Below are 22,901 nucleotides of genomic sequence, written 5' to 3'. Positions count from 1 at the left end.
TAACTGCTTCAACAGTATTTTCTGACTTTTTTCCCCCATGTATCTGCAGCTATAAACATAAGTTGCATAAGATAGTATCCTTCCCCATATTCTGTTTTGAAGCTGGATTTTTCACTCAGCAGTGAATAGAGGCAGGCTTTAAACAGGCCAGGCATTGTGAGGGCCCTGGGAAAGGAGACTGACCATGTTGCTGGGTGACCTTGGGCAAGTCTCGCCCTCCTCAGAGCCTGGATTTTCTCCATCCAGTGAAGGGCAGGAAGGGCTGTAGTAGGACTACATCAACGCTTCCCAAACTCAGAACCGCCACGTGGAGTTGTGTGAGCTGTCACTGCACAACCCCAGGGGCAGGAGCATTCTTGTCAGCCTCTGTGAGTGGGGCTCCCGCCCAAAAGTATGCTGTGCGAACGTGGGGCCCACAAGAGGATTTTAGGCAATAAGCAGATGCATTTATTTTTACCGTTACCTTCTATCTGTAGTAAATGAGAACGATTCTCACCGGGAGGGCTTGTTAAACCACAGATCACTGAACCCACGCCTCAGAGGTTCTGATTCAGGAGGTCTGGGGTGGCACCTGAGAATCTGCATTTCTAACAAGTTCTCAGGTGATGGTGATGCTGATGCTGCTGGCTCGGGGACCACACTTTGAGAACCACTAATCACGAATTTCCTTTAATTCATTTATTTATTTAAGGCAGAGTTTTGCTCTGTCTCCCAGGCTGGAGTATGATGGTGCAATCACAGCTCACGGCAGCCTCGACCTCCCCGGCTCAAGCAATCCTCCTGCCTCACTTCCCGAATAGCTGAAACCATAGGTGCACGTCACCATGCCTGGATATTTTTGTAATTTTTGTAGAGACAGTGTTTCACCATGTTGCTCAGGCTGGTCTTGAACTCCTGGGCTCAAGCAATTCACCCGCTTTGGCCTCCCAAAGCAAAAGTTTCCTTTTTAAATACATGTATTTAGGTTTTAAAAACGAATTGACTTAAAGCACATGAATAGATCTTCAACACTAACCACTGGGGAAATGCAAATTAAAACCACAGTAAGATATCACTATATATCTATTAGAACAGCTGAAATCAAACATAGTGATAATATCAAATATTGGCGAGGATGCAGACAAAACTAACTCTCTCATACATTGCTGATGGGAATATAAAATAGCACAGACACTCTAGAAAATAGTTTGGCAGCTTCTTTAATTAAACATACAACTCAATATATGATCTAGCAATTGCTTCTGGGCATTTGTACCAGAAAATAAATAAACTGATGTCTGCACAAAAACTCATACATGATTGTTTATGGCAGATTTATTTGTGATAGCCCCAAATTGGAAACAACCAAATACCCACCAATAGGTGAATGGTTAAGCAAACTGATACATCCATTCTATGAAATACTATTCAACAATAAAAAGGGGGCCAGACACGATGGCTCATGCCTATAAACACAGCACTTTGGGAGGCCGAGGCAGGCGGATTGCCTGAGGTCAGGAGTTTGAGACCAGCCTGGCCAACATGGTGTAATCCCATCTCTACTAAAAATACAAAAAAATTAGCTGGACATGGTGGGGGGCACCCATAATCCCAGCTGCTCAGGAGGCTGGGGCAGGAAAATTGCTTAAACTCAGGAGGCAGAGGTTGCAGTGAGCTGAGATCGTGCCATTGTACTGGGCAATAAGAGCAAAACTTGATCTAAAAAAAAAAAAAAAGCCAGACATGATGGTGGGTGCCTATAATCCCAGCTACTCAGGAGGCTGAGACAGGAGAATTGCTTGAACCCAGGAGGTGGAGGTTGCAGTGAGCTGAGATCAAGCCACTGCATTCCAGCCTGGGTGACAGAGCGAGACTCCATCTCAAACAGAAAAAAAACCAATAGGAACATGCACAACTTGGATGGATCTCAAAGGGCATTTGCTGAGTAGAAAAAATAAAAAGCCAATCTCAAAAGGCCACATACTATGTGATTCCATTTATATAATGTTCTTTTTTTCTTTGTTTGGTTTTGTTTTATTTTTTTTTTAAGACAAAGTCTCACTCTGTGGCCCAGACTGGAGTGCAGTGGCACAATCTCAGCTCACTGCAGCCTCTGCCTCCTGGGTTCAAGTGATTCTCGTGCCTCAGCCTCCCAAGTAGCTGGGAGTACAGGTGCGCACCATCATGCTGGCTAATTTTTGTATTTTTAGTAGAGACAGCGTTTTGTCATGTTGGCCAGGCTGTTCTCAAACTCCAGGCCTCAACGGTTCCACCTGCCTCGGCCTCCCAAAGCACTGGGATTATAGGTGTGAGCCACCATGCCAGACCTTCATTCATTCATTAATTCATTCATTGAGAGTCTCACCCTGTCTCTCAGGCTGGATTGCAATGGCAGGATCACTATAGCCTCCACCTCCCAGGTTCAAGTGATTCTCCTGCCTCAGCCTCCATGTAGCTGGAACTACAAGCTGATGCCAACATGCCTGGCTAATTTTTGCATTTTATAATGTTCTTGAAGTGAGAAGATTATAAAGACAGAAAGCAGATTAGTGGTTGCCAGGAGTAGGAATAGTGGAGGGGAAGAGCCAGGAATGAGCGCAGAGGAATAGCAGGAGTGGGATTTTTGTGGGAACAGTTCTCTATCTTGATTGTAGCGGTGGTTAAAGGAATCTACATATGTGATAAAATGGCATAGACCTAGACATGTGACATTGTTAGATATTGTCCTACATTTATACAAAATAGAACCTTTGGAGGAAACTGAGTGAAGAGTACATGAAACCTTTGTGTACCATCTTTGAAATTTCCTCTGAATCTATATTTCCAAACAAAGGGTTAAAATTTTTAAAGTTGCTTTAGACAAAAATATTAAATAAAAATAATGTTGATTGTATGCAGGTCTGGCAAACCTTTGAATGACTGGCATCTCTAATCCATCCAATGCACAACTGCCCCTGGCCAGGCCCTGTCCTAGGCTAGGTCACCTGCTGGAAGATGGGACTCTGGATTCTCTCTTGCTTGGCTTTGGGGTAGAGATGCCAGATAAAATATAGGATGCCCAGTTAAATTTAGATTTCTGATAAAAAATAAACTATTTTTTAGTAAGTATGTACCATGCATATTTAGGACATACTTATACTAAATATTTCTCTAAATTCTTTTTTCACCATCTTCACAGGTGTTGATATTTCTCTAAATTCTTTAATGTATGTATGTAGTTACTTGAAAGCTCTTGCCTGCTAATTCCAATGTGTGAGCCATTTATGGGCCCCCCCCTTTTTTTTTTTGAGATGGAGTTTTGCTCTTGTAGACCAGGCTGAAGTAAAATGGTGCCATCTCGGCTCACTGCAACCTCCACCTCGCCTGGCTGGTCTTGAATTTCTGACCTCAGGTGATCTGCCTGCCTCAGCCTCCCAAAGTGCTGGGATTACAGATGTGAGCCACCATGCCCGGCCGTTTTGTTTGTTTGTTTGTTTGAGATAAGATTTCACTCTGTTGTCCAGGCTGGAGTGCAGTGGCATGATCTCAACTCACTGCAACCTCCACCTCCCAGGCTCAAGCCATCCTTCCACCCCAGCCTTCCAAGTAGCTGGGACCACAGGCACGTGCCACCAGCAGTCCTGACTTGTTTTGTGGAAGACAATTTTACCACAGACAGGGTCAGGGGCGGTGGCTTTGGTATGAAACTGTTCTACTTCAGATCATCAGGCATTAGAGTCTCATAAAGAGTGTGAAACCTAGATCCCTCGCATGTGTAGTTCATATTAGGGTTCACGCTCCTATGAGAATCTAATGCCTGCTGATCTGACGGGGGGCAGAGCTCAGGCAGTAATGCTTGTTGCCCACCACTCACCTGCTGTGCAGCCTGGTTCCTACCAGGTCACCGACGGGTACAGTCCACAGCCTGGGGGTTATGGGCCCCTGCACACCACCACACTTGACTCGTTTTGGAATTTTTAGTAGAGATGGGGTTTCGCCATGTTGCCCAGTCTGATCTCGAAGTCTTGAGCTCAAGTGATCTACCTGTCTTGGCCTCCTAAATTGCTGGGATTATAGGCGTGAGCCACCATGCACGGTGGGTCGGTTCATAATGACTGGTTTTCTCTTAATTGTAGGATATATTTTTTCACTTTTTCTCATATCTGGTAAGTATTTCTTGAGCTGTTGGACGTTGTGAACCTTCATTGTAGAGATGTGGATTATGTTATCCTACTCTAGTGTTAAGTTTTGTTTTGCAGGGAATTAAATTACTGATGGGTTAACTTGATCATGTGTGTCAAGGCTACATTTTAGGCTTTGTTAGGGTGAGCTGTTTTTCAGTTTTGCCCTTATTCCCAGGGAATCTTCCTTAATCCCAAGGCATGGCCTTCTAGGCCCTCCTGGGAATGTCTGGGATATTCATCAAGACCTGAGATTTCAAGAGTGGAGATGCTGGCTGAGCCAGAATTCAGATGTGTTTCCAGCACTCCATGATCACTGAAATCACTGTTTAGCTTTCAGCTCCCCATCGGCTGTTCTGTGCTGGGCCTTGCAGAGTCTCAATCCACACATTCATAGTTTGGGATTTGGCCAAGGACCTGCAGCGACCTCTATAAGATTTCTGGGGCTTCTTCTCTGCAACTCCATCCTTTCTGATACTCTGCCACACACATTTTAGCAGCCCTGAGTGGCAGTCTCTGTTTCCTCCACCAAACAAGACTGATCCTCTTTGCCTGGACTCTGCTTCCTCATGCTGTCATTGAGGGTTTGGAAACTTTCCCCACCAGAAAAATGTAGCAGTCACTTCATGTGATTCCCTTCTCTCAGATTGTACCTGGAACTGCCTATTGCCCAATGCCTGAAGACAATTTCTTCATGTACTTTGTCCAGCTTTGTAGTTGTTTCTGCTGGGAGACTATCATCAACACAGGTACTCCACCATGGCCACAATTCGAAGTGTGATCAATATCATATTCATTCTATTCTAAAAGTAGAGAAGACAAAGACCAACAGTTCTAAGAAAAATGGAAAGTTCAAACTAGAAAAATGAAAATTCAAAGAAAAAGAAACACAAATGCTGCTGACACACAGGAAAAAATGTTTAACTTCTCTGATAATAAGAAAGATACAGTTTCAGGATGGGCACAGTGGCTCACACCTGTAATCCCAGCACTTTGGGAAGCTGAGGAGGGAGGATCGCTTGAGGCCACGAAGTGGAGGTGGCAGTGAGCCGAGATGCTGCCACTTGGGGTGACAGAGCGAGATCCTGTCTCAAAAAAAAAAAAAAAGATACAGGTGTAAACAACATCCTGCAACCTCTACATGTGGCCATGATTGCTAACAGGGACCAGATTTGCCTCCCACCTTGAACGACTAGAAAAATGGAACAAAATATAAAACAATAGTTTTCAGACATTGGAGAACAGGTCGAGCAGAACTATGATCCCTAAAAGGTGAACCCTACAGTGTCCTCGGTTTACTGCCGGAAGCAATTACAGGCTCCAACGCAGGGAGGGAAATCCAAAGTCCAGTGGTCTTGGTGGATTGAGGAGACAGAGATCGGAGCTTGGGAAGATCTTCAAGGCCTGTAGAATTTGTGAGGTAGAGTACCAGGGAGGAGGTGGGAGAAGAGAGCGCATGAACTCTGGAGAGCTATGGAAGATGCCCTCAAGCCTTTGGCAAAGGGCTGATGTGGACGTATGTGAGAAGAAAGTACCCAGGGAAAGAACCACCAGAAAGCAGACTGAAGAATCCCCGGAGCTCACAACAGGCTAGAAAGAATTCATATTCTCACTAGTCAGAATGAAAACACCTCATAATACTTAGGAAACGGAAGAGAAGCTTTAGAAAAGTATTGCCTTAATAGTGGGGCTCAATGAGCACTGGAGTAAAGGCTTCTCTGAAACTGTCCTAACAAAGATTGAAAGCAAACCTTGATAGATCCAACTTATTTCAAATAACTTAACTAGTGCTGGAACAGAGTCCCACACTATTTAAAGGAAAACAAAATCCAGCAATCACAACACAAAAACACAGTCAATAAAAAATTACCAGGAAATGGCCAGGCATAGTGGCTCATGCCTGTAATCCCAGCACTTTGGGAGGCCGAGGCGGGCAGATTGCCTAAGGCCAGGAGTTCAAGGCCAGCCTGGCCAACATGGCTAAATGCTGTCTCCACTAAAAATACAAAAATTAGCCAGGCGTGGTGGCACGCAACTGTAGTCCCAGCTACTTGGGAGGCTGAGACACAAGAATTACTTGAACCTGGGAGACGGAGATTGCAGTGAGGTGAGATCACACCACTGAACTCCAGCCTGGGTGACAGAGTAAGACCCTGTCTCCAAAAACACACACACAAACAAACAAACAAAACAAAAACACAGGCAAAATAGGGCCTATAACCAGGAGAGAAATAAATCAATGGAAATAGGCCCAGAAATGACAGAGAGATGTAATTAGCAGATAAAGACATTAAAAAACATATTATAAATATGCTCCATATGTTCAAGAAGGCTAGAAAAATCTGAACATGATGAGAAGAAAGAAATGGAAGATGTATTGAAAAAAAAAAAACAAAAACACAGGCTGGGTGCGGTGGCTCACACCTGTAATCCCAGTGCTTTGGGAGGCTTAGACGCAAGGACTGCTTGAGCCCAGGAGTTCAAGACCAGCCTGGGCAACACAGGGAGACCTATCTCTATAAATAATTCAAAAATTAGCCAGGCATGGTGGCATGAACCTGTAGTCCCGGCTACCCAGGAGGCCAGGCAGGAGGATCACCTGAACACAGGAGGTTGAGGTTGTAATGAGCTGTGATTGTGCCACTGGACTGCAGCCTTGGTAACACAGTGAGACCTTGTCTCAAAATAAAACAAAAAAAGAATTACTAGACATGAAGAAGTTAACTCTGCAGATATGGGATTAAAAGCAGTTTTAAAAAGTCAGTAAGGCCAGGTGTGGTAGCTCATGCCTGTAATCATCCCAGCACTTTGAGAGGCTGAGGCAGGAGGATTGCCTGAGGTCAGGAGTTTGAGACCAGCCTGGGCAACACAGTGAGGCCTCATCTCTACAAAAAAAAAAAAAAAAAGAATAAAAAATTTTCAAAAAATTTAATGAAGACAAAATAAAGACTTTTTCATACAGACAAAAGCCAGGATAATCACGAGCAGGCCTGCACTCTGTGAAGTGTTAAAAGCAGTTCTTTGGTCAGAAGAAAAATGACACTGGATAGAAATTTGGATCTACACAAAGGAATGAAGACCACTGACATAATAAATACATGGATAAATAGAAAAGATCCTATTTTTTTCATTTTTTGATGTCTAGAAATAAATGAGGCAAAAGTAGTAACATATTGTGGGGTTTATAACATGTGGAAGTAAAATGATGACGAGAATGGCACAAGGGACAGGTGGGGAAATGTAAGAATACTATCATTATAAGGCGGCGGTCACAGTTGAGGGAGGTGATAAATCTCTGTGATTCCACCTGGAATACTGCATTGCTCCTGGAAGTGGGAAGAGGGAGTTTCAGAGACTTCCCCCGGGCTCTTCCTACTATAGCGGTTCATACCCACAGGTCAGGGAGTAAAGTGAGAGCTCTGTTAGCTTCTAAGCTTACTCATATCAATTGCATATTTAGGGACAGAGAAATGACAACCAGATGGGGCTGCGGCCTCTTCATCCAGGGATCCATTTATTACCTAGACTTCACATGTCCTCAGTCTTACTGGGGAGGGGACATGGTGGCATTGTGGATCTTATGGTGGCACGGTCAGCTCTAATCCTATATGAATGGCCCTCAAACAGTCTGGGTATTCCCTTCTCACCAGCTACAGTTACTTTCCTCAATGACCCCAGATCCCTTTGGAGAATAATTAATGAATACCATGTGGTAATGTTACAGGATCTTTTTCCAAGAATACCCAGCCTCTCCTACAATCCATGAGCTATAGGTCTCAATTGTCTCAGTCTGAAAACTGGGTAGGAAATTGTAATTTTTTGTTGCAGCCTTCTGTGTGCCAGATCTTGTTGTTGTTGTTTCCTGAATACACAAATCAGGAAATATCCTAGGGCTCACACCTGTAATCCCAACAATTTGGGAGGCCAAGGCAGGAGGATTGCTTGAGCTCAGGAGTTTGAGACCAGTCTAGGCAACATAGCAAGACCTCATCTTCACTAAAAATTAGAAAAAAATATAGCCAGGCATGGTGGTGCATGCCTGTAATCCCAGCTACCTGGGAGGCTGAGGTGGGAGGATCGCTTGAGCCCAGGAGGTTGAGGCTGCAGAGAGCTATGATTGTGCCACTGCACTCCAGACTGGGCTACAGAGTAAGATTCTGTCTCAAAAAAAAAAGAAATACCCTAGTCAACTGCCTATATAACTCTCCCCAGGAATGCCGTCAGTTTTTAGCCAACACAACAGATCCCGGGAGGTCAAGGCATCCTGGTTATCACTCTAGCCTTCCTACCAATTAAGTTAATTACATCCACCTTGCTGATGATGGTGAGGTGCCACCACCTGGCATCCGCTGTTCTCACCTTCCACCATTCCCACTGACACCACGAAGCCTGGTCTCACAGCAGCATCTCCTCTTGTCGATCCTGGCCTACAAAGGTTAGTGCCACTGAGTCTCTCAAAGACTCAGGTGCCCTTCTCACTAGTGCTTCCTTGTTAGCCTAGAGAGGGGAGTTCCTGTGAGCCCTCCAAGGGTACATAGTCAAGTGGTGGATTCCAAATCTGCTGGCATATAACGAACCATTCCAACATTCCTACCTCCCTGTACTTTCCGGCTTCTTTGATGCTTTGCGAATGCAGTTCTATAATCTCCTCTAATTCACTGCAGCAACTGTTCCGTCCACATTTCAAGGAGCCACTCCAGCAGTGTGTCGGAGCCCCAGGTGTCCTTGCCAAGCCATTAAATCCTGAGAGTGCTCCCAGGTTAGTGTATTCTTGTGTATACAGCCTTTAGTCTCCCCCTGATCTAACAGCCTTATGTCCACTCCTTCACCTCCTCTCCCAGATTCTGCCAGTACACACTTTGCGACATTTTTGGCAAAAATATTATTCTGCCAGAGCAGATCGTGCTTGTGACCTTAGGCCATGATGAGGAATGACCATAGCCTGGTGTCAATGTGGGGCAGCAATGATGACACACCTCATCCTGCTGTAAGGCCTTGTTGGAGTCTTTGCCTAGTCTCCAGGCAAGGGGCAGCTGCCCTTCTCTTAGCACAGAAAGGGGGCTACTTCTTTTAGATCAGAGCATTTAGTGGAAACTGGAGGTTCAAAGTTCTCAGATGTATGCACTTAAGTTTTCCCATACCAGATATCAGGATCCCATTGTTCCTCTCCCCTCCTCTCCTCCCCTCTCCCCTCCCCTCCCCTCCCCTCTTTTCTCTCCTCTCTTATCTCTTCTTTCCTCTCTTTTCTCTTCTCTTCTTTCTTTTCTCCTCTCTTCTTTTTCTTTTCTCTTCTCTTTCTCTGTCTTCTTCTTTCTTTCTCTTTCTTTGTTTTTGAGATAGGATCTCACTCTGTCACCCAGGCTGGAATGCAGTGATGTGATCTTGGCTCACTGCAACCTCCGCCTCCTGGGCCCAAGGGATCCTCCCACCTCAGTCTCCTGGGTAGCTGGGACCACAGGCACACACTACCACATCTGGCTAATTTTCATAGTTTTTATAGACATGGCGTTTCACCATGTTGCCCAGGCTGGTCTTGAACTCCCGGGCTCAAGTGATCCTCCTGCCTCAGCCTCGCAAAGTGCAAGGATTACAGGTATGAGCCACTGCACTCATGTCTCCTTTTCCTTAAGCAATTCTAAATAAATACAAGACTAAATCATAAAATAAAATTTGTGTTTTTTGGGGAAATGACACAAAACTTCCATGACAGCTGAAATTAAAATAGTTTATTTCTAGATTTTCTGCTCTGTGTGTGTGCACACATGTGCACACTTGTCCTTGGTTGGCGCCCTATGTGTGTACTTGCTGTAGCTACTGCGTCAATCTGCACAATGTCTGACTGCACAGTTTCCAGCAAACAAAAGCTCTACACAACCTAATTTTCAAGCAGTTGAGACTGAAGGAGCAGTCTTCTTCTGGTTTTAATTTGAATTAACTGCCAGGCTATACTTGTGTGGGAAACTGACAATTTTCAGCAAGAAATTTCCAGGTTAGGCGTGTCACCCTCCAGTGTAACTCTAGGGCCTTCTTGGCAGGGGGACTAGCTTTGGCTGGAGGCTGGGTCAAGAGGGCTCTCCTGGCATGGCACATTCCCATCCCCAGGAGGGAGCTCTGTTGGGAGTATGAGATGGACCAAGAAGACCCATCCATTAGGAAAGTGGCCCTTGGTCTGTCCAGTTTTAATGCAGGAGGGTGATTGGTGCAACAACCACTTCTGATGGGGAAACTAGTCAGAGACACGGGCATTCATGGTCTTTCCCACGTGTGCCCCATTGGGACCCAAACCAGGACCCAAACCTGCTGGTGGCTTCCCGCAACAGAAGCACATAATTTTCTAGTTCAAGAGTCTACCAAGTGACTAGCACAGTATAGGTAGAAAGACCTATAACAAGGCACATCATTGAGAAATTCCAAGAACCCAAAGATAGAAAATCCTAAAATCTTCCAGAGAGAAAGGACAGGTCATATGTAAAGAGCCAAGACTCCGCATGACACCAACTTCTTCCCAACAACACTGGGAACTAGAAAATAATAGAGCAATATTTCCCAATGTGAGGAGAAGTTATGTTTAAATTAGAGCATTACATCCAGCCAAACTAGTAATCAGGAATTGGGGTAGAACAATGACATTCTAAAATATGTGAGGGTCAGAAAGCTTGGCTTCCATTCACTCTTTCTCTGGAAGCCACTGGAAGATGTGCTGCAACACAATGAGAGGATAAACCAAGGAAAAAGAAGATCTGGGGCCAGGGAACAGGAGATGCACCCAGAAGTAAGCAAGTAGAGTTGATCTACTGCCTGCTTGAAAAAACTATTAAAAATTCCCAACCCAAAGAAGGCCAGAGCTCTTGTAAATCTGACCCAACAGATTTTGAAGCCAAAGCTGAGGGCATTGGAAGCCAAAGCCAGGCCAGACAGAGATAAGGCTCCTGGGAGGGAACAGGTGCAGTCCTGCTCAGGCTGCAGTGTCCCCGGGCTACAGCAGGACAAGGGCTCCCTCTGGGCCACAGCTTCTAGGGACAGAATTTGGGGCAGGTTGACTGTCTGATGTGTAGGACTCTGGTGATGAACTCAGCTGGGAAACTGTGTGGTAATGGGAAGGGAATGCTTTTGCTTTTCCAAATATACCCGCTGCATGCTTGGATCCACATTGGAACTCAGTGTGGAAACTGCCTTTGAACAGCCTATGCCTGAACTCTGGTCCATGTGTCCTGTTTCCTTGCCTCCATCTTTGTTCATTCCTTACCCCTACCCATCACTGATTTCAGATCCATCCTCCCAAATATCCTTTCATCATGTTACCCTCCCCACCACCTCATGGCACCTTCTACACAACAGGAAATGCCTCCCACCTCAGCCTGACATTCAAGGTTCTTTTGATGTGGCCACCTCTCACCACCCCACCACATCTCCCTGTGGGCCCTGTCAACTTGGATCAATTTTTCCTACCTACGAGCTGAACTTTCCCACCTCCATACTGTTGCTTACACTGTGACCTTCCTGTGCGTGTTCTTTCCCTCTTCCCAAGTCCAAATGCTATACACTGAATTGTGTCTCCTCAAAATTCATACTTGGAGCCCTAACCCCCTATGTGATTGTATTTGGAAACAGGCTTTCAGGAGGTAAAGTGAAGTGAGGGAGGAGGGGCAGAGCAAGATGGCTGAATAGTAGTCTCTACCAATCATTCCCCCTGCAGGAAAATCAAATTTAACAACTATTTCCACCAGAAAACCATCTTCATAAGAACCAAAAATCAGGCGAGTACTCACAGTACCTGGGTTTAACTTCACGTCACTGAAAGAGGCACTGAAAAGGTAGGAGAGACAGCCTTGAAACACCAATATGACCCTTCCCCCTCCCCCAGCAGTGGTCACTGTGGTGCTGAGAATCTGTGCACCTGGGGGAGGGAGAATGCAGCAACTGTGGGACTCTGCCTTGAACTCAGTGCTGCCCTGTCACAGCAGAAAGCGAAACCAGGTGGAACTCACGTGACACCTGCCCATGGAGGGAGCATTTAGACCAGCCCTACCCAGAAGGGTTCACCCATCCCAGTAGTTAGAAGGCTTGAGGCTTGGGTTTTGATGAGCCTTGGCATGGCAGGCTATTATGCCCTGGGGCCCTAAATACACTTGAAAGGCAGTCTAGACCATAAGGACTTCAACTCTTAGGCAAGTCCTAATGCCATGCTGGGCTCAGAGCCAGTGGACTCAGGGGGCACACGACCTAGAGAGACACCAGCCAGGGCAGCCAAGGGAGTGTTCGCACCACCCCTCCACCAACCCCAGGCAGTGCAGCTTGCAGCAACAAAAGTGACTCCTTCCTTTTGCTTGAGGAGAGGAGGGGGAAGAGTAAAGAGGACTTTGTCTTACGTCTTAGATAGCAGCTCAGCCACAGTAGGATAGAGCACCAGTCAGAGTTGAGAGACCCCCATTCCAGGACCTAGCTCCTGAATTACCTTTCTAGATACACCCTGGGCCAGAAGAGAATCTGCTGCCTTAAAAGATTCTAGTCCTGGCAGGATTCATCACCTGCTGACTCAAGAGCCCTTGGGCCCAGAACAGCCAACAGTGATACCCAGGTAGTATGCTATGGGATGAAGTAAGGCTCTGCGACATGCTGGCTTCAGGTGAGACCCAGCACATTCCCAGCTTTGGTGGCTGTGGTGAGAGACTTCTTCTGCTTGAAAAAAGCAGAGGGAAAGGTAAAAGGGTCTTTGTCTTGCAGCTTAGGTACCTGCCTGGCCACAATGGGGTAGAGTACAAAATGGGCTCTTGTGGTCACTGATTTTAGGCCTTGGCTCTTAGACAGCATTTCTGGGCCTGCCCTGGGCCAGAGAGGAGCCCACTGCCCTGAAGGGTGAGCCCCAGGCCTGGAAGCATTCACCACAAGTGACTTAAGAGCCCTTGGGCCCTAAGTGAACATCGACAGTAGCCTGGCAGCACTCCCTGTGGGCCTGTGGTGGTGGCCACAGGGTGGGGCTCCTCTGCCTGTGGAAAGGGAGAGGCAGAGTGGGAAGGACTTTGTCTCATGGTTTCAGTGTCAGCTCAGCCACCTTAGAATAAAGCACCAGGTAAGTTTCTAAGGTTTTTGACTCCAGTCCCTGGCTCGCAGACAGCATCTCTGGACCCACCAGGGTCTGAGGGAACTCGTTGCCCTGAAGGGAAAGACACAAGCCTGGCTGGCTTTGCCACCTGCTGACTGTACAGCCCCAGTCACTTGGCTTTGAGTGAACACAGGCGATAGCTAGGTAGTGTTGACAGTGGGCCCTGAGTGAGACCCAGTGCTTTGCTGGCTTTAGGTCTGACCCAGTGCAGTCCCAGGGGTGGTGGTGGCCATAGGGATGTTGTGTCAGCCCACCCCCAGCTCCAAGTGGTTCAGCAGAGAGAGAGAGAGAGAGAGAGAGAGAGAGAGAGAGAGAGACTGTTTTTTGGAGAGAAATTCAGGGAGAGAATAAGGGTCTCTACTGCCTGGTAGCCCAGAGAATTCTTCCAGATCTTATCTGAGACCAACAAGGCAGTTCCTCTATGAGTCTGCAAGAACCTTAGCATAACTGGGCTGGAGAGTATCTAATAAAGATGCACTTTAGATCACAATACCCACATCCGTTCAAACACTTGGATAGCCTTCCCAAGGGTGGGTACAAACAAGCCCAGGCTGAGAAGACGGTGGCACTTTGAAATCAGCCATGGAATATTTGCACCACAGAAAATGGCAAACACTACAGAACAGACTTCTGTTCCCTCCCCGACAGAGAGCCTCTTGTGTAACAACAGCACACCACTGCCCCATCCCTGAGCAGAGCACTGTGTGTTGCAGCAGAGTGGGGGCAGGTGTCTTCTCCCTTGGGCTACAGAATACATATTTTTTTCCTCAGCATATGGATCATTCTCAAGGATAGACCATATCTTAGGTCAAACAACAAGTCTTAAAACATTACAAAAGATTGAAATAATATCAAACATCTTCTCTGATCACAGTGGAATAAAACTAGAAATTAGTAACAAGAGAAATGTTGGAAACTATACAAACACATGGAGATCAAATAATATGCTCTGGAATGACCAGTGGGTCAATGAAGAAATTAAGAAGGAAATTGAAACATTTCTTAAATGATAATGGAAACACAACATGCCAGAACCTATGGGATATGACAAAAGCAGTACTAAGAGGGAACTTTATGGCTATAAACGCCTACTTTTAAAAAGTTGAAAAGCATCAAATAAACAACTTAACATGCACCTTAAACAAACAGAAAAGCAAGAGCAAAGCAAACCCAAAATTAGTAGAAGAAAAGAAATAATAAAGATCAGAGCAGAAATAAATGAAATTGAAGAAAACAAAGCATCAATGAAAAGAATAGTTGGTTTTTGGAAAAGATAAACAACATTGACAAACTTTTAGCCTAAGAAAAAGAGAAGACCCAAGTGAATAAAATCAAAGATGAAAAAGGAAACATTACAATTGATACCGCAAAAATTCAAAGGATCACTAGTGGCTATTATAAGCAACTATATACAAAGAAATAGGAAAACCAACTAAAAATGGATCAATTTCTAGACACATCCAGCCTATCAAGATTGAACCATGATGAAATCCAAAACCTGAACAGATGAGTAACAAACAATGAGATCGAAATGGTAATAAAAAGTCTCCCAGCAAAGAAAAGCCTGGGACCTGGTGCTTCACTGCTGAATTCTACCAAACATTTAAAGAAAAACTCATATCAACCTTACTCAAACTATTCCAAAACTAGAGACCTTACCCAAACTATTCCACACTCATTCTACAAGGCTAGTATTACCCTGATACCAAACCAAAGATACATCCAAAACAGAGAACTACAGGCCATTATCACTGATGAATATTGATGCAAATATTGATGCAAATCCTCCACAAAATATTAGCAAATTGAATTCAACAACACATTAAAGTTGGGGTGCAGTGTCCCAGGTTCACTCAACCCTTCCCCTTTTCCTGTGTGCATCTACTTTGGCTGTGCTCCCTGGTGGCAGTGGTGGTGGCAATGTTGGTGTGTGGGCCTCCCAGGACAAGGGGAAAGTGAGTATGCCCTTCTCGCCTCCTGCCAGGCATCTGTAGCCTGGCACCAGCTCTGGCCAGGTCTTCAAGCAAGGGACCTGGAGATGTTCTTTTCCAATTTCTGGATTGGGAAATGGAGGCAAATTCTGGGTACTAGAGTCAGAACTAAGACGAGGCTGAATCAGGGGAGCCTGAGGTCCCAAGAGGCAGAGACCTGAAACCCTCTAGAGCATGTGGGGAGATGGGTGTGTGTTCTGGCCAGTTGCTTCTCCCTGTGCCTCAATGTTCCAGGTACCCTTGGAGGGGCTGAGATCCTGGGGATGTCTGGAGCCTGGCTGCATGGCCTGGCCACCCTGATGCCCTTCTTGTAGGGGCATACACAGAACAAATGGGGCAGGGTGGTGGAGTGCAGCCCCTTCCCTTGGGGCCTCAGAGAGTGCACCTGTTGGTCACAGGTGAAATGGTGTCTGATCACTGGCTTCCGGAAGGGGTGAGGGTCCAGAGAAATCAGAAGGTGGGGAGACGAAGAGCATAAGGGGGTCTGGGAGGGACCACAGAGGAAGGTGGCAAAGGGGGCGCAGGGGGAGTCAGCTCACCATGGCCTCCCGGCTCTCCAGGTCCTCCAGGATGCTTGGCAGGGGCTGAGGCACCTCCTCCTCCTCACTGTCCAGATGTCCTCCTCCATCTGTGGGGGTTGGCCAAAGGGGTCTTCAGACAACCCAACAAGGGAGGTACTGTGGAGCCACCTCTGCCCCCACCCTCACTGTGTAACCCTGGGCCAGCCCCTCCCCAGAGGGAAATGAGCTTCTGTTCTTTTTTTTTTTTTTTACTATTTTTTTACTTTTTTTTTTTTTTTTTTACTTTTTTTTTACTTTTATTTTTACTTTTAAGAACCAAGATCTTGCTATATTTCCCAGGCACAGTCCCACTACCAGTCAGTGAGGGAGTTCTGACCTGCTCCCTTTCTGATCTGGGCCAGTTCACCCATCCTTAGGCAACCTGGTGGCCCCCTGCTCCCAGGAGATCACCATATTGATACCGAACTTAGTGCAGACACCCGGTCGGCATAATGACTAGCTGTTCTAAAGGTCTCTTCCAACTTCTCAATCCTATGCTGCTAACAGTCCTCCCTTCCTCCTGGGGCTCTCTCTTCTTCCTCTAAGTGATCTCCTGTACTTTCTCCAGGGAGAGCCATGAGGCTCAACTAGGCCTCTAGCTGCTGTTTCTGCTGGCTGCCAGCTTCTAAGCGCTCCTAAGGGGCCAGGAAAGAGAGTGAGAAGGCATGGAAGATGCCAGGTCACCCCTCTTGGGGCCCTGTCCTCAGCAACTCCCTCCCCTGAGTCTCCTGCAGCTTTTGGTGGGCCATCTCAGCCATCGGTTTGCCCCAAGCTTCCTGCCGCTGCAGCTGGTCCATGAGCTGGGTCTGCAGCAGTAACTGCCTGTGCAGCGCCTCCTTCTCAGAGATCAGCTGCTGACAGGTGGCCACGTACTGCTGCAGGTGACCCAGGTACTAGTCTTGCTCCTGCTGCAGACTCTGAGACTCTTGGCTCTTCAGCTCCACCTGCAGGAAGGCCCTGGGCATGAGGGCATGTGGTGGCTGGCTTCCAGATTCTGGGCCCATTAATAGGGTAGCCAGGGCACTGTGGGGCTATTACCTGCCCAGGCCCCTGGCCCCTTGCTCCAGGCCTAAGAGACTTCCTCTCTTGCCTAAAACCCCATGCCTCATTCCCTAGCCTCAAATCTCATGTTCTTCTTCCCTCAATTTAAACTGTAGGCCACAGACTGGTGGAAAAGCAGAGGGAGACAACCACCACCTGTTAAGTGTGCTACATGCCTAATGCTTTCCATGTATTCTCTCATTCAATCCTCAGCACCTCTGCAAGGAAAATGCTAACTTCCTTTTGAAGTTAAAGAAACAGAGACTTAGAGATGAAAAGTAGTTAAATGGTGACCAGAGGAACCCAGGCCAGAATCTAGTTTGAATCTAAGGAGTCTTTTTTGTTTTGTTTTGAGACAGTGTCACTCTGTGGCCCAGGCTGGAGTGCAGTGGTGCAATCTCAGCTCACTGCAACCTCCACCCCCCGGGCTGAAGTGATTCTCGTGCCTAAGCCTCCTGGGTAGCTGTGATTAAAGGCATGCACCACCATGCCTGGCTAATTTTTTTTTTTTTTTTTTTTTTGTAATTTTAGTAGAGATGAGGTTTCACCACGTTGGCCAGGCTGGTCTCAAACTCCTGACCTCAAGTGATTCTCCTGCCTCAACTTCCCAAAGTGCTGGGATTACAGGTGTTAGCCACCGCCCCCAGCATAAGGAGCCTCTTATACCACTGTCTCTTCCCCTATGATTGGGGGCTCCACGCCTCTAGCTGGGATGATGATGTCCAGACCTGGGAGGAGTCCAGGGCTACCCACCTCTAAAAGTCAGAGGGCAGGAAGCAAGAAACAGTCACAGGACTGCCCTGAAGGGTGCTGGCATCACCTGCCCCCAGGCTGGAGCTGCCTTGGCCTCACACCTCCCTTCTCCAGAGGCTGGTGCCCACCTCCCAGCCCTTCTTGGATGGGGCGGAGATTACCGTCTCCTTCAGATCACCCAGCTTCTCCTGCAGCTCCTTTACTTGCTGCTCCAACTGCAGTGCGCTCTTGCTCTCTTTGTTCTGGACAAAGAGAAGCAATCAGCGGCCACCCACTGCAGCTGGAGACCCCAGAACTTGATGTCTGCCTCCCATGTCACCAGGAAGGGTGAAGGCAAGTTAGAAAAATCATCCCCTCTCTCTCACAGCCATCAGAGCAGGGCTGTGGCTCACAGGTTCCTTTAGAAGTACCATTTCATGTGAGGGCTACATATGCCCATTTTACAGGTGGGGAAACAAAGGCCTGCAGGGCTAGGGAGGAGGGCAGGCTCCCCAGGTGGGGCAACCCACCAGCTCCTGGAAGTCGTACTGCGGCTCGCCCAGCTGCTCGTCAAGCTCGTGGTTCTGGGAGAGCATGTGGCTGATGGTGGTGCAGTCATTCTGCATGGTTTGCATGTGTGTCTCTGCCTGCTCGTCCCAGAGCTTGGCTTTCTGCTCCAGTTCCAGCAGCCTCTCCTCCTGCTCCCTCAGCCTCTCCTCCTGCTCCCTCAGCCTCTCCTCCTGCTCCCACAGCCTCTCTTCCTGCTCCCACAGCCTCTCTTCCTGTTCCCTCAGCTTCTCCTCCTGCTTTTGCAGCCTCTCCTCCTGCTCCAGCAGCCTCTCCTTCTCTAGCAGCCTCTCCTCCTGCTTTCTCAGCCTCTCCCCCTGTTCCCGCAGCCCCTCCTGCTCCAGCAGCCTCTCCTCCTGCTCCTGCAGCCTCTCCTGTTCCAGGACTGTGTGGAACAGTTCTTTTTAAAAATGAGACCACGGGCTTGGAAATGACTTGATCTTTACTGACCCAGTTGTATATTGAGTCTACCCCTTGCCCTTTTAAGGGGCACTGTGTAGAATGGCCCGGGCTCCCCAGATCGAAACTTCTCATCTTCACCATCCAGTTCTGGAGCTGCTGTGTGGCCTCCAAGCTCTGCGTCCAGTGCTCGCTCCCCACAGCGCCCCCCAACTCACCCACAGCAGCTGACTCAGCCCCAGGCTGCCTCTAACAACCATACACAAAAGCAGCGAGAAATGACCATGCTGCCTTCTGGGCAGGACACTCCATCCTGCAGAAGGGACCTTTAGGCTCACTCCTCCATCTGGGAAGCCAGGCTGCCAGGGGATGGGGCAGCTGGTTGGACTCACCCTGTCCTCCTCCTGCTGCTGCATGGAGACAGTAGAGAGAGCCCACTCCAACTCTCCAATATGCTGCAAGGAATATTGCAGGTGGCTGGCCAGATCTTAGATTCTCCTGTAATGAAAGAGGTTGAGATGGGGCCCAAAGGACTCCCCATAAAGACCTGTCAAAGTGCCAGGCTGAAGGATGACAGGGTGCCCAGATTCCCACCTTCAAAGTGCCTGGTTGAAGGATGATGGGGTGCCCAGATTCCCACCTTCAAAGTGCCTGGCAGCACATTTAGTACGGTAAAGGATGGTCTTCAAGTCTGCTTTTTCCAACACGAGGATGTTGATTGTCTGGAATTGAACCTTTGGGAGAAAAGCCAAGCAAGTGCTGAAAGAGAAGGAAAGAAACATTCTCCAGAGGACAGGAGAAAACTCCCCACCCACCACTCACCTCTAACTGCTCCGTTTGTGCTTTGTGTATTTCACTGTTGGTTTTCTTTTCCTATAGGAAGAGGAAGACAGAGCTCTTACCAGGGGGAGGCAGAGATGGCACAGCAAGAGACATGCCCCCAGAATGCCACCAATGCCCCAGGACAGGCCCACCCATGGGACCAGGTTATCGGGATAACCTGGGAGGATGGGGTGGAATCTGAGGGGTGAGTCTTCTTCTCCAGGCTGGAAGTGGGTGACACGAGACTGGCACCTCTACATTTGAGTGCCCCCCAAACCCAGCATTTATGTCGTGAGCAAACAAAGAAATCACGTTACTTCTTCCAGCTGATGTTCCACTTGTTTCTTTTGCTGTTTCTATGGAGAGAGTCAAATTCAGGTGACTGAGGGTGGCCCCCTCAACTCTATTCCCCAGACCAGGAAGTGGTACGCAGGGGCGAGGAATGGATTTTAAAGGCAAAGTTCTCAGACCCAATGGCAACACAAACTGGTCAACTCTCCTCAAATTCCCAAGGACAGAGGATTTGGGTCATTGTTGGTTTTCGCCAATAGCCATGGAGCACAAAGTCTGAATCTGGATTCTCTCGAAAGGACAGTAACATAAACCTCTAGAGATGGAGTTTGAGAAAGGCCCACCCTTCTTCCAGCTTGTGATTTAGAAAGGTGCGTTCATTCAACAAACATTTACTGAGCACACACAGGCCAGGTACATTTCTTCACAACAGAGATACAGGACAGAAAAGGACGGACAGGAGCCCTTCGCCCTGAGGTTTCCATTCTAGGGGCCTTTAAATCTCAGACTGTCAGAGCTAACAGAGACCTTTGATACTCTCTACCTCCTCTGGAAACACGAGCCCAAGGAGGAGAGGTGGCTTGTCCAGACTCAAGGGCAAATTAGAGACTGAGTCAGGGCAGAAATATGGGGCCACTGACAACCAGTCAGGCTAGCACTTCCCTGAGAGGTGACAACCCCAGGGCGTGTGTGGCAAGGACTAGAGCAGGGGTGCCTGAAGAAGAGACAGTCAGCAAAGAGGGCAGCAATGGAAGAGGCATGCTGCATGCTCCTTGCTCTGGGGTCCCTCCAGGTGAGGCCTGGGCACCCCAGCTTCCCATTTGTCTTTGGCACCAGGGGCCCCCAGCCCCTTTATTCAGGGCCCCAAGGGGAAACTGGAGCCCAGGATTGGCAGAGTGGAATCAGGGGACCCCACTGGACTCTTACCAATGACTGTTTTCAATGAGTTGACTGATTATTGCAGAGCTCAAGTCCAGGGCTACTGCTAGTTCTTGGTACCAGCTCTGAGGTGCAAACAGAAAGGAGGAGTTGGAGGAGGACTGCAGGGAGAGGTAGAGAGAACAATCATTAGGGCTGGGATGTGTGGGCTGTCTCAGCTGGCAGAGGGGCACCCAGTCCCCATTGTGGGAGGAGGTTGGAGGACTGGCCTGCAGGGTCACTGCATCTTAGCCCAGGGCCTCTTACCTCCAGATCCTTCAGGGTAGCAGATGATGCAGGGGTAATAAAAATGAGAAATTCAAAGAAACAAAAACTTTCATGGGAAACAGTTATGGATATAGAGAAAGTATAAAAACAGCAAGGGACCGGGCACAGTGGCTTGCGTGTGTAACTCCAGCATTTTGGGAGGCTGAGGCTGGTGGGTCACTTGAGGTAAGGAGTTCAAGACCAGTCTGTCCAACATGGTGAAACCTCGTCTCTACTAAAAATACAAAGATTAGCTGGGCACGGTGGCAGGTGCCTGTAATCCCAGCTACTCAGGAGGCTAAGGCAAGAGAATCGCTTGAACCTGGGAGGAAGAGGTTGCAGTGAGCAGAGATTGCGCCACACCACTGCACTCCAGTCTGGGTGACAGAGTGAGACTCTGTCTCAAACAAGCAAACAAAAAAGCCCCAAATCCCATATTCCTGCTTTGTACATTATTCCAAAATTACTTTTAAACTTTAAGGTATGTCTCACCATTTCCAAGATGATAAAAGATGCTGGGAAGGAAAAAAACCCAATCAATCAAGCAGGTGAAGAAGCAGACATAAACAGGCTGAAGGTTAATGGCAGCAACATAAAATAAGCCAGAAGCAAAGTATCCCCCAAACCAGAGAAGCCTCAGGAACATGCACAGCTGGAGAGAGCAAGCCAGAGAGGGGTCTCGGCACTGCCTCACCTTCCACTTGTCCAATGGGGGAGTGCTACCCCATTGGAATGGTTAAGGTTGGACACCAGCACCTTCAGAATGTCCTGAATCTACAGGAGATGAAAAGGGAAAAACAAGGGCAGGGGGAGAAAGACAGAAGTGGCTTAGAGAGAAGCAAGAAAATCAGGGTAGGAGGAAGATGTGGGTTCAGGGAAAGGAAACGCTGAAGAAGAGCAGAGGAGATTAAAACCATGGCCTGTGCCATTCTTCCAAATGGCCACCTGCTGCCTTGCCAGGGGCAGGAACAAATAGGTGGAAAAGTCCCCTGAGTGATGCAGTCACAGAGTGGAGTCACCTGACCAATGCAGCTCTTAAGATGCTCACTGGACCCCTCTCCTCAGGCCCAGGACATGGGCGATGAATCTGCTAGAGCTCCAGACCTCCACCTCCGTTAAAAAAAATGAGACTTCTGGGTAAGCGTTCAGTTGAACTAAGGTGACTCCAGCTGAAAAACAAGTTTGAAAGACACTGATCTTATCCAGTATCATGTTATAGAGGAGAAAACTGAGGCTCAGGGGAAATAGTGATTTTTCTGTGGTCACCCAACAAGCTGGTGGCAAGTAAGATCTTCTCTTACACCACACACTGGGGCCCTTTCAGTGACTCCTAAAGGGATAGCCTGATGGCAAGTGGCTTTTCTCATTGGCCTGGCTTCCTCTTGAGACTGGGGATGAGGAAAATCAAACAGCAATGACCATTTCCTGGGTGTCCTGTGTGTTTACAGCAGGCCATGTACTAGGGAGTCACATAAAAACAACAATAACAAATCTCATTTAAACTTCACAAATGGAAGTCAAACAATACCACCTCTCTTATACAGATGTGAAAAGAGAGGCCCAAAGAGCTCAAGTAACTTGCCCTAAATCATATCCCTAGCAGACAGAGAGGCAGGATTCAAACCCAGAATTCTTAACCAGTACCCAGCAATCTTAACAATTACCCTTTACTGCCCCTTGGGCCCCCTGTCCCCAGGAGCCTGGCCAGCCAAAACTCACATCCCCAGGTGAGTGGCAACCACCAGAAGTGGTTGTCTCAGTCCTTGGAGATGCAACCCCAAAGAGCCCAGGGAGGTCAGGCTTGGGAGGGGGCAGGAGGTCAGGGCCTAGTCTGGAGCAGGGAGCCCCAGGAGTCACCTGCCCAAGGTCACCCTGGGGTGACTGTTGAGGGCAGGGGCTGGGCTGCTGAGGGAACAGGGCTGGCTAACAATATTTTTGTGGGGGGAGTGTAGAGGCACCAGGGGGGCCAAACCCAGTGTGCCTCAGGAGTGGCACAGACTCTGGCAGTAGTCCTGCCGTCAGAGGAAGTCTGCAGGTGGGTCAAGGGCTATGACCTGGTGGTTTTTACCTT

General features: G+C 47.8%; 1 long non-coding RNA gene across 2 annotated transcripts; it reads right to left on the bottom strand.

Annotated features, from left to right (window-relative positions):
- Positions 1-1,193: 1,193 nt before the first annotated feature.
- Positions 1,194-21,838, bottom strand: LOC129050152 (uncharacterized). 2 transcript variants are annotated; one of them, XR_008513675.2, is made up of 6 exons: positions 20,573-21,838; positions 19,355-19,405; positions 19,127-19,266; positions 18,925-19,030; positions 15,773-15,861; positions 1,194-4,942 (listed from the first exon to the last, which is right to left on the bottom strand). It is a non-coding gene; the product is annotated as an uncharacterized LOC129050152 (long non-coding RNA). The 2 variants fall into 2 exon arrangements; XR_008513676.2 differs by lacking the exon at positions 1,194-4,942 and adding an exon at positions 5,104-5,224.
- Positions 21,839-22,901: the final 1,063 nt, after the last annotated feature.

Source organism: Pongo abelii, chromosome 16 (assembly GCF_028885655.2).
Source record: "Pongo abelii isolate AG06213 chromosome 16, NHGRI_mPonAbe1-v2.0_pri, whole genome shotgun sequence".
Taxonomy (NCBI): Eukaryota; Metazoa; Chordata; class Mammalia; order Primates; family Hominidae; genus Pongo; species Pongo abelii.
This window is presented reverse-complemented; position numbering and strand designations above follow the sequence as displayed.